Genomic DNA, 12885 nt, shown 5'->3' on the forward strand with positions numbered 1-12885 from the left:
TTTTTCTGCAAATCTGCTCCCTTTTCTAGGTTTTACATTTGGGACCACACAAAACAAGCTCAACCCTTTTGTTTCATGTGATCAGTTCCTTGATATGGTGCACAAAAGCCTTGCTCCTAGATTTCTTCTTTCCCAAGTCAAACTCTGCTTGCTCCTCAACTTTTTTTTTCACCATTTAAGCCGAGTCACCATTGGTGTCTTTCTTTCCTGACCACTGCCGTATTTATCCAATCACCAAATATTTGTGATTCTCTACCATCTACTTAGTTCTCAAAGCATCCCTCCCTCCCATTTTCATAATCATTGTCTTCATTCCTGATCCTATCACTTTTGTGGGCATGGCTGCAACTGCTCCCCACTTACTTTCTTTCACTTTTTGTCTTACTTTCTTTCCTTGCATCCTTGGTTTTACATCAAGTTGTCTCTCCAATGTATAACTCCATAGAGGTACAACATAGCACCTCCAACTCAGAAGCTGACTCTTGGTAACCTACTTCTGCTATGCCACACCGTGCTGGTACTCAGCATGACTTTTTGTCTATTGTGATGCTATTTGCTTGGACACTAGCTCCCTCCAACAGAATGTTACCTCCTAGAAGAAAATATTAGCATACCATGCAACTCTGCATCCACAGCTCATGGAACATATTGGGTGTTTAGCAATGTTTCTTGAATCACTGTGGATTGGCATGAACCTGGTGTGTTGGTTTGTTCCCATTCAGGCTGAATCCCTGAATCCCTAGCTCCATGTATTTTTTTTTTTTTTTTTGCCAGGCAGAGTTAGACAGTGAGAGAGAGAGAGAGAGAGAGAGAGACAGTGAGAGTCAGACAGAGAGAAAGGTCTTCCCTTCGTTAGTTCACTCTCCTAATGGCCAATACAGCTGGTGCTATGTAGATCTGAAGCCAGGAGCCGGGTACCTCCTCCCAGTCTCCCATGTGGGTGCAAGGACCCAAGTATTTGGGCCATCCTCCACTGCCCTCCCGGGCCACAGCAGAGAGCTGGACTGGAAGAGGAGCAACTGGGACTAGTACCTGGCATCCCAACTGGGACTAGAACCCGGGGTGCCAGCACTGCAGGTGGAGGACTAACCAAGGGAGCCATGATGCCGGCGCTCCATGTACTCTTAAAATGAGGTTCCCAGACCTGAAATTTGGTACTCCTGATGTGTCATAATGAGTATAGTACAAAGTACAAGAACCGTCTCCACCTTTCTTGACACTTTGTCTTAAGTAAAGCAACTTGATCTTTATTTCATTTTGAGATAATTTCATGTTAAAACTCAAAGATTTTGTTCCCGTTATATACTCATTCATACTCTTTTCTCCTATGAATGACTCTTATTGTTTCAAAGTTGTTTCCAGAACATGCTATTCTGGTTTTTAGAGCAACAGTTGAGACTGAAAAAGAAAGTATGTAATAATATTAGAGGATCAGTTGACCCTTATTGTCCATGAGTTCCAGATTTGTGGATTCAACCAATGGTGGATTGAAAATGTTCAGAAAATAATTGTATCTGTACTGGCCACATATGAACATTTTCTCCTTGTCATTGTCCCTAATCTATACAGTATAACAACTATTTACATAACATTTGCATTGTTTTAGGTATTATAAATAATCTATAGATTATTTAAAATTGTATGGAAGTATAGGTTAATTGAAAACACTACACCATTTTATACAAGGGACTTGAGCATCTGCAGATTTTTGTGTTTACAGGGATTCGGGAACAAATCCCCTGTGGAAACCAAGAGATAACTATAGATTGCATTCTGTAACTTGTAGCTTTTGCTGTCTCTGTCAAGTGGTATTCAGGGATTTTATTTAAATTTATATCCTTCTTATTTTACAACAGTGATCCTTGACTGTCAATGCGCAAAGAATGGACAATTTCATCCCAGTGGACATTTGGAGATGTCTAGAGACAGTTTTGTTTGTCACAATGTGTGTGTGTGTGTGTGTGTTTCTATTTATGGGTGCTAGTGGGATCTAGTGAGTAGAGGCCAGGAATGTTACCAAACATCCTACAGTGCATAGGATATAACACACAACAAACAGAATTATCTGGTCCAAACTGATAATAGTACCACAGAGCTATAAAAAAATAAAAACCATCAGTATTCTCACAACACACTGATCAAGAGAAATAAAACACATGTTTAAAGTGGCATATTTATCAGCAGTGGGAACAGAACTCTAAGCTTTCCAGCTTTTAATATTTCTTGTCTTCCTAATAATGTTGTATCAAAGGAGTTACTATTTCCTGCTTCATGTAGGTAAAAAGATGACTTATTTTTTGCTTTTGTTTCTCTTATCCTATGTTTTTTTTTAACCAAATGTACATGCACATAGAGTTTGCATGACTTGTTTCAACTTTCCCAGACTTGTCACTAAACTTTCCGAAGCACTGACTCCTCAGTGAAGATTAGCCCCTGTGAATATTAGCTTCCCATCCATTTAGTGGGATGGAACATGTACTCACTAAGGACCCTTTTAATATGTGCCAGACCCTGCCAACAGACACTTGATGAGTCAGGGGATATAATTGTGGCTATTTAATCACCAGATAGGCATCAAACTTTATATAATTGCCAAAAGTGTTCTACAACATTCATCAAACAAATATTCTAATTCTCTGGATGAGAACAGGAATCAAGCCTTGTGATTTTGATACATTTTCAGAATATGATGACGTAGAAGGTTTTATTTTTCGTTTGGAGGTATTAATTCAGTATTAAAGACATGTAAACAGGTTGTAGTATAGTTATATATCTCTTTCTCTTTTTTTGACAGGTAGAGTTATAGACAGTGAGAGAGAGAGACAGAGAGAGAAAGGTCTTCCTTCTGTGGGTTCACTCCCCAATTGGCTGCCATGGCTGGTGCTGCACCGATCTGAAGCCAGGAGCCAGGTGCTTCCTCCTGGTCTCCCATGTGGGTGCAGGGCCCAAGCACTTGGGCCATCTTCCACTGCCCTCCTGGGCCACAGCAGAGAGCTGGAGTGGAAGAGGACTAGGACCTAGACTAGGACTAGAACCTGGTGCCCATATTGGATGCCAACACCACAGGCGGAGGATTAACCAAGTGAGCCACAGTGCCGGCCCCAGTTATATCTCTCTGTGAGATATAACTCTCAGCACACTAATTTTTATGATAATTTAATGTAAAGGAATCTAACCCAGCCTGGGTTAATAAAAAGGATTCTTGCAGGAAATTACATTTAAACTGAATCTTAGTAAAATGAAGAGAGGACAAGAGATTTGGGGGGAGCTAAAACACATGAAAGAACAGGATACATAAGACAGTATGTCTCTGACAGATGTGAATAGAACCTTGGTTCAAACACAGACCATTCCCTGCCTCATCAGTGCTCTTGGGCCAAGAGCTTCCTCTGGCTCTTCCCACATGGGTCAGAGGCCCAAGGACTTGGACCATCTTCTACTGCTTTCCCAGGCCATAGCAGAGAGCTGGATAAGAAGTAGAGCAGCCGGGACTTGAACTGGCACCCATATGGGATGCCAGCACTGCAGGCAGTGGCTTTACCTGCTATGCCTCAGTGCACCCTCCCCATGATTTCTTTTCTTTTTTTTTTTTGACAGGCAGAGTGGACAGTGAGGGAGAGAGACAGAGAGAAAGGTCTTCCTTTGCCGTTGGTTCACCCCCCAATGGCCTCTGCGGCCAGCGCGCTGCGACTGGTGCACCGCGCTGATCTGAAGCTAGGAGCCAGGTGCTTTTCCTGGTCTCCCATGCGGGTGCAGGGCCCAAGGACTTGGGCCATCTTCTGTTGCTTTCCAAGGCCATAGCAGAGAACTGGATTGGAAGTGGAACAGCCTGGCTCAAACTGCCACCCATATGAGATGCAATGGCAGGAGCCAGGGGCTTCTCCTGGTCTCCCATGGGGTGCAGGGCCCTAGCACTTGGGCCATCCTCCACTGCACTCCTGGGCCACAGCAGAGAGCTGGCCTGGAAGAGGGGCAACCGGGACAGAATCCGGCACCCAGACCGGGACTAGAACCCGGGGTGCCGGCACCGAAGGTGGAGGATTAGCTTATTGAGCTGTGGTGCTGGATCATGATTTTTTTATTCAGTCTTCAGTTGATGGGCATTGGGGTTGATTCCATATCATAGCTATTGTGAATTGAGCTGCAATAAACATGGAAGTACAGATAATTCCTTCATATGCTGATTTCATTTCCTTTGGGTAAATACCCAGTATTGTGAATTGAGCTGTAATAAACATGGGGGTACAGATAACTCATATGCTGATTTCATTTCCCTTGGGTAAATTACCAGGAGTGGGATGGCTGGGTCATATGGTAGGTCTATATTCAGATTTCTGAGGTATCTCCGTACTGTCTTCCACAGTGGCTGCACCAGTTTACATTCTCACCAACAGTGGATTAGGGTATCTTTTCCCCTACATCCTCACCAGCATTTGTTGTTTGTTGATTTCTGTATGAAAGCCATTCTAACTGTGGTGAGGTGAAACCTCATTGTGGCTTTGATTTGCATTTCCCAATGGTTAGTGATCCTGAGCATTTTTTCGTGTGTCTGTTGGCCATTTAGATTTTCTCTCTTGAAAAATCCCTGTTCGAGTTGTTTGCCCATTTCTTTTTTAGTATTTTTTTAAAAAAATATTTATTTATTTATTTGAAAGTCAGAGTTACAGAGAGGCAGAGGCGGGGGGGGGGGTGGAGAGAGGTCTTCCATCTACTGATTGACTTCCCAGATGGCCACAATGGCTGGAACTGTGCTTAACTGAAGCCAGGAGCCAGGAGCTTATTCTGGGTCTCCCATGAGGTTGTAGGAGCCCAAAGATTTGGGCCATCCTCTGCCTCTTTCCCAGGCCATAGCAGAGAGCTGGATCAGAAGTGGAGCAGCCAGGACTTGAACCGATGCCCATATGGGATGTCGGTACTGCAGGTGGTGGCTTTAATCACTTCACCACAGTGCCAGCCCTTGCCCATTTCTTAACTGAGTTTTTTGTTTTGTTGTTGTTGAGTTTCTTCATCTCTTTATATATTCTGGATATTAATCCTTTATTAGTTGCATAGTTTGGAAATAATTTCTACCATTCTGTCAGTTTCCTCTTCACTTTGCTGAGTGTCTTTTGCAGTGCAGAAGCTTTTGAATTTGATGTAATCCAGTTTGTCAGTTTTGGCTTTGATTGTCTGTGCCTCTGGAGTCTTTTCCAAGAACTCTTTGCCTATGCCAGTGTCTTGAATGGTTTTCCCAATGTTCTCTAATAATTTGATGGTATCAGGTCATCGATTTAGATCTTTGATCCATTTTGAGTGAATTTTTGTACGACGACTACAGTTTCTAACCCCCCTTGCAGTTATATGTTGTCAGGTGACTAAATTCTGGCTAAGAGGTACAGTTCTGTGTGGAAACTTCCAAATACTTTAAATAGAGATTCAGTATAGGTGCTTTGTTTGTTTTTAGTGCATTTATTCTGCTGGTTTAAATGTGGATGTGAAGGCTGATGTCTTGGTATTTTTGTTAATCTGTCAGCTGATCATGAGAATAAAAGGCTACTACATGGAGGAAAAATAAGATATTAGTTAAATGGGTACAGAAATATCCTTAGAGAGGAGTACTGTAAGTCTTCAACTATCTACTTCTCAATGACAGACAAGTTACAAAATTAAACCTTTCCTTTGTTTGGGTCATGGTTATTTTTCAGGTATTTTTTACTTGCAGCTGAATTGATAATCTCCAAGGCATTTTTCATTATTCCAAGCTGCTTCGTTTAGTGTGATTTTTTTTTCCTACTCTCGTTTAATTAAATTATGATTGTCTGTGACTGGCCCTCAACATAGTGTGACCCTGAAGTCCTTTTAATGTTAATCTAATTTAAGTCTAATTTTCAGGAAATTGCTTTTGGGCTTCTTTACTTTAAACATTAAGGGGCTGAAAGATTGGTAGGGCAATAGGATAAATAATGTTCATTAGGCACCATGACAGCAAATTTTGCTATCTTCATTTTGTAGTACAATCTATTGTTTATCCAATCATCTTTTAATTAATTAGCAATTAAGCTTGCTAAGGATGTGAAGATGCACATTAATAAATCTTGGAAAATTGCTCTCATGGGCTGAGGAAAAATGGATTTAAGTCATCTCATCTTTTTTAAAAAATGAAATAAGTTGCTTTTTCTATTATAATTTATTGTTCATTTCTTCCCAGAAGTACAAAAGGTGGCAGATACTATGGATGTAGAATGTGAGATTCCAGTTGTTATCCAGCTGCGTCTTTGTGACTTCAAGTAAGAATATAGTCTTAATTCCTAGTTAAGAGGATACCCCAAATACCTGGGTAGTAAAATGAGATAGAGTTTTTTTATCCAAATATTAGGACAAAATCATATATGCCTGGAATAACAAGGACCTAAGAATTTGTTCTCTTCAATATATTCACTTTGAGGAAACACAAAACAAAGAAAACCAAACAAATAAAAACACACAGAAAAGAAAATCAAAGTGAGTGTTAAATAATCCATGTGAGCTGTAGGCAACACAAATTGCCATGTATTTTGGTTAAACTTGGTAAATGTCATGCCATGTCCTACCTTATTTATTTATTTCCCCTTTCTCCCCCAGAAACCTGTTACTTAAGAAATGCAGACTTCATGCATTTCATAAGTACAAGTTTAAGAATATAGTGATTCTTTCTACCATACTCGCCCTCCCACCCACTTTCCCACTCCTCTTCCCTTTCCCATTCCCAGTCTCATTTTCCACTAAGATTCATCTTCACTTAACTTTGTACACAGAAGACAAACTCTATACTAAGTGAAGAGTTCAACAATTTGCATGGTAAAAAACTAAAAAACTGAAAAGCAAAAAAGAAAGCAAAACAAAACAATGTTCTTCAATAGTTGAGACAAGGGCTGTTCAGTAATTGTATCTTTTATTTTACTTCTACTTCTTTTTTTGTAGAAACTTAATTAACTTTAACAACTCAACCAAGAATGATACATCTTTTGGGAGCATAATTATAATACATACATATAGACATAATTATAATACAACTTTGAGGACAGTGGTCCTGCATGGCAAGTTAATGCACAGTGACTCTTGTTGTTAGTTTAACAATTAACACTCTTATGTATGACGTCAGTGATCACCTGAGGCTCTTGACATGAGCTGCCGTGGCTATAGAAACCTTTTGAATCCACAAACTCCATCAGTATTTAGACAAGGCCATAAGCAAAGTGGAAGTTCTCTCCTCCCTTCAGAGACAAGTACCTCCTTCTTTGATGACCACTTCTTTCCACGGGGAACTCACCCACCAACATCTTTCATGTAGGACATTTTTGCCTTAGTGTTTGGCTTTCCATGCCTGAAATGCTCTCATGGGCTTTTCAGCCGGACCAGAATGCCTTAAGGGCTGATCCTGAGGTCAGAGTGCTATTGAAAGCAATTGTCATTCTATCAGTCTGCTGTGTTCCACCTAATTTAAATAAACTTTAAAATGCAATCAAAGTGTATTCCTTGGTATGTCCACAGGTGTCCTCTGCAAAGTGTATTGATTACAGCAAGATGTTCATTTCTCTTTTTATCTTTGGTAAGCAATATGGACCCTACCATCATCACTTAGTTTGTGCCAGTTATAATACAATTCTGGTCTATCCAAGAAAGAATTATTTCCTCCTTCTTTCTCCTCCAGTCCCATGACCCAGCCTTTCATAAGGTCTTGTGTTAGGTAGTTTTTTTTTTTTAAATTTTAATCTAAATTTTTACACAGTCTTATTTATTTTTTTAATTCTTATTTAGTAAATATAAAATTCCAAAGTACAATTTATGGATTACAATGACTTTTTCCCCCCATAACTTCCCTTCCACCCGCAATCCTCCCATCTCCTACTTCCTCTCACATTCACATCAAGATTCATTTTCAATTATCTTTATACACAGAAGATCAATTTAGCATATATTAAGTAAAGATTTCATCAGTTTGCACCCACACAGAACATAAAGTGTAAAATACTGTTTGAGTACCAGTTATAGCATTAATTCACATTGTACAACATATTAAGGACAGAGATCCTACATGAGGTGTAAGTGCACAGTGCCTCCTGTTGTTGACTTAACAAATTGACACTCTTGTTTATGGCGTAAGTAATCTCCCTAGGCTCTAGTCATGAATTGCCAAGACTATGGAAGCCTTTTGAATTCGTGGACTCTGATCTTATTTAGACAAGGTCATAATCAAAGTGGAAGTTCTCTCCTCCCTTCAGAGAAAGGTACCTCCTTCTTTGATGGCCTGTGCTTTCTACTGGGATCTCACTCACAGAGAACTTTCATTTAGGTCCTCTTTTTTTTTTTGCCAGATTGTCTGTCTGCACCCTAATGTTTATTTCAGCTCAATTCACAATAGCTAAGACCTGGAATCAACCCAAATGCCCATCAACAGTAGACTGAATAAAGAAATTATGGGACATGTACTCTATAGAACACTATACAGCAGTCAAAAACAATGAAATCTGGTCATTTGCAACAAAATGGAAGAATCTGGAAAACATTATGCTGAGTGAATTAAGCCAGTTCCAAAGGGACAAATATTATATGTTCTCCCTAATTGGTGACAACTAACCGAGCACCAAAAAGGAAACCTGTTGAAGTGAAATGGACACTATGAGAAACAATGACTTTATCAGCCCTTGTCCTGACTGTTGATGTACAATGTAATACTTTATCCCTTTTAGTATTTTTTTTTTGTTCTACTTAATACTATTGTTTGAACTCTGTAATTAACACACAATTATTCTTAGGTGTTGAAATTTAACTGAAAAGTGATCTCTGTTAAATATAAGAGCGGGAATAAGAGAGGGAGGAGAAGTACAATTTGGAACATGCTCAATCGGACTTGCCCCAAATGGTGGAGTTAGAAATGTGCCAGGGGATTCCAATACAATCCCATCAAGGTTGCATGTACCAATGCCATCTCACTAGTCCAAGTGCACGGATCACAGATTACCAGGAGCTAGGAGGGAGGAAGGAGTGATTTAGTTGAGTACAAAGGATTTTTAAGGCCATGAGACTGTTCTGTGTGATACTATAAGAGTGAATATAAGAAATTATGCATTTGTCCCCAACAACAGAATGGACAACACTAAGTGCAATCCTAATGGAGACTATGGACTTTGGTTGATAATGACATGTTACTGTAGCTTCAATTTTATGAAATGTACCAATGATTGAGTTTGATAGTGCAGGAAGCTGTGGGTCTGTGGGGGGAAAAGGGTATTTAGGGAACTCCCTCCCTTTCTGTTCAGTTTTGTTGTGAACCTAAAACTGCTCTAAATAATAAAACCTATATTTTAAAGACAAAGAAATTGACATTTTTCTACCTATATAGTGTCAAGCATTGTGATGGACACTTGGCGTAAACTATCTCACAGAACCTTTCAATCAAAAACCATGAACAGTTGATTAAAGAGCTGAGGCTCAGAACATTTAAGCAGCTCTTCCAAGGTCATAGAACATATAAACAATAGGAAAGACATACAGACTTAACTCCTATCAGGTACTGAAGTATCTGCTTGTCTTTGTTCAGCCATGACACCCTTCAAATCTACCAAGTTTGAAAGAAACTCCTCATGGTCATTTACTCCCCTCCAGTGTGTTTGCTCTGCTTCATGGGCAAGGGTCAGGAGGGTGTGACAAAGTGACTCATAGGCGGCAGCCGGAAACTGCTACCTGAGAAGTCTTATAAAAATTGGCTTAACACTTTGCCTTCCTCATTACTGCACTTGGGGTAATTATAACAGCCTTTTGTCTGTGAAAACTGACATCAAAGGTCTTGACAAAGAGTATCTCTGGTGGGAACTATGATTATCCCCATTTTATGGCTGGAGAGAATGAGGGATGGATTTGTTAAGTATCTTGCCCAGGGTCACCAGTTGAGTCAGGGAACTGAGCTACAGGCTGTTGGACTTCCAGGCTACATACAGACTCTTGCACCATAATTCTGCTCTTGGCTCGAAACACTTGCCATATTCATCACACTAATATTATCATCCCTTGGGTAAAAATTAAGGGATTAAATCCAACCAAATCATAGCATCTGTATCAATGTGAGGGCTGCAAGAAATAAGGCTTTGGTCTCTGGGAACTAGGTCAGTACACTTAGTATTTTGATTAACTTTCTGGCGTACATATCTCGGGGATAAATTCATGAGAACTCACAAAATCCTCAGCCATCTATTCAGTGGCCATAATCACCCTCCAGAGAGTTTCAATTTTTTGGTAATTTAGGAGCCTTAGATCATATTGCTTTTGACTAATACTTTGCTTTTGAAGCACAATGAAGTGCATGGCAGCAAGTAGAAAGCAAGAGGCAGATGGGAAGAGGCTTCAGAGTGTTGGAGGATTGAGCTGGCTTTTCTGTCTGCATTCTCTATATGCAACTGTGTTTTGTATATCTGAATGTTAGCATGGTAGATGACTCTTGCTTCTCCTTCGAGTTAGATGCCCTTTTAATTTCTTTGACTGCAAAATTCCCTCAAATGCTGCTTCCTCTTTGAAAACTTTGCTCCCTCTTCTATGCCCATCTCAGCATTTTGTTCATACAATTGTTTTATCTGTCACAGTTCTGCCATTGTCTGCTTATAATGCTTTGGTCTATACCATAAGACTACAAGCTCCTTAAGTACAGATAACATATGTGACACACCTCATTTCACCAGAGCACAGGGGAGATATTAACTCATGTGGTATTGATTTGGCTGAGCAAGAACTACACAGGACATCATCAGTGCAGTCATAAGACCTCACTCCAGCACCAGCCTTACCAGCTCTGGATCCATTCTGACTTCTGCCCAATTATTCTTCAGATTTTCTTATCATTTTATCCTTCAGGGTCTGCAAAAGTAGAAATCATATTTGCTCATCCTGTAATTGAGGAAAGCTTCATACAAGTAATATTTACTTAAATTCTGAAAGAATAGGGGTGGTCAAAAGGGATAGTACAGTATCCTCTGTTAGTATCCATGGAGTAGTGTACTCCCTATTTTAAACAGAGGAAATGTGGGCATGGTTTCAGGATATAGTAGAGGGAGCATCTCCAGAGAGAAGCTCAGCACTTGCGTCAACAAACTCAGCTAGTGCTTCGCCTTGCCTTCACTGTGTCCTTCCTCCTGACTCTTACCATCTGGCAGCCAGGGGATGGAGATAGTCCACCGAAGCAGCTTGCACAGGTTTGTCTCCTGCTCTAACAGCCTACGTAGAATGGAGGAGAGAGGAGTATGGGCCCATAGAAGATAACACATCATATGATTCTGTGTGCTCCATATAGAAGCCTGCTTGGAATCCACACGCTGAAGAGTAATGGCAGGAATTCATGGTAAACTGAACTATGTGGATCTGCTTCAGGCATGCATCCTTAGACAAGCTACTTGAGGGATACTATATCAGAGCTTCAGTTTCTTCCTCTGCAAAATGGGGTTGGATGTATCTTATACGGTAGCTGTGAAGACCACATAAAATATATGTAACATTATTTCACATTTGACTTACTTCTATTCTCCCAGTGTTTGTCTTGTAAGTCATGCTGCAGTGAATATCTCTATGCAAGACTTCCCTCTCCACATCCGTATGCATTTTTGTAGTTTCCTGCATTGTGCACTGGATTTCCTTCTTCAGGGAGTGTTGTATTGCTGGACTCACTAGACATTTAGGTGAACACCTCCCTCTTTTAATTTCATTTAATCTTCATTTCAGGATATGGTGTTACCAAGATTAGACATATTGGTTAGCCTAAGTGTGATTCTGATCTTGCTTTAGGAAGGAGTGGGTCACAAAAATTTTAGTTCATACTCCTTGGATATTATTTGTTTTCTTTGAAGGAGAAAGGAACCCATCCTGGAATTTGTTTTAAGTTTCCAGAATTTAAGTGTCCCTGATTGCCTATTTACACAGGTCTTGGATTTTGGTAGCTGTTCATTTTTTTCATTGATAAATGATTCAACACTCATAGTCTGTGAGGTGAGTGTTAAACAAGAGCATACATGGTAGGAGCTGAGGCCAATGGTTTGCCCCAAGGGACACATAAACTGAATTCTATTGCTTGGTTTACCACCCATTCTTTTATTTCTCCTGTATTGTGCTACAGCCATTATGTAAAATTGTCTGAAATTATTAACCTATACTTAGTAAATATAGGACTAAATGAGTTTACCTAGTGCTGAAAAATCTGGCGAGGCCTAACTGCAGGGAACACATAACTCATCAGGTAAAGTGCCCATATTCCCTCAGAGGTACTGTCGTACACCAGAAATACATTTCATTACGTTCTCTGAACCCTCATTTATTTAACAACTTTCTCCCAATCTAATATCTTCTGTCTAATGAGTGCTAAGGTAAATATGCTGGAGATGCACAGAACTGCAAAAAGGTAGATAAATATACCAGCTTACATGGGGGTAAATTATACATAAGAATTGTCCCTTCTTTACTCATTTTAAAGTCCGTTTTTTCACCTATTAAATGTTGGCTGATTTTAAGACCACCTTTTGCACAGCAGTGTTTGGAGGACTTGGTGAACAGTGGATTTTTTTTTTTTTTGACAGGCAGAGTGGATAGTGAGAGAGAGAGAGACAGAGAGAAAGGTCTTCCTTTTTGTCATTGGTTCACCCTCCAATGGCCGCTGCGGCCGGCGCATCATGCTGATCCGAAGCCAGGAGCCAGGTGCTTCTCCTGGTCTCCCGTGTGGGTGCAGGGCCCAAGCACTTGGGCCATCTTCCACTGCCTTCCCGGGCCATAGCAGAGAGCTGGACTGGAAGAGGGGCAACCGGGATAGAATCCGGCGCCCCGACCGGGACTAGAACCCGGTGTGCCGGCGCCGCAAGGCGGAGGATTAGCCTGTTGAGCCACGGCGCCCGC

This window comes from Lepus europaeus, chromosome 4, assembly GCF_033115175.1.
Source record: "Lepus europaeus isolate LE1 chromosome 4, mLepTim1.pri, whole genome shotgun sequence".
NCBI classification, from domain to species: domain Eukaryota; kingdom Metazoa; phylum Chordata; class Mammalia; order Lagomorpha; family Leporidae; genus Lepus; species Lepus europaeus.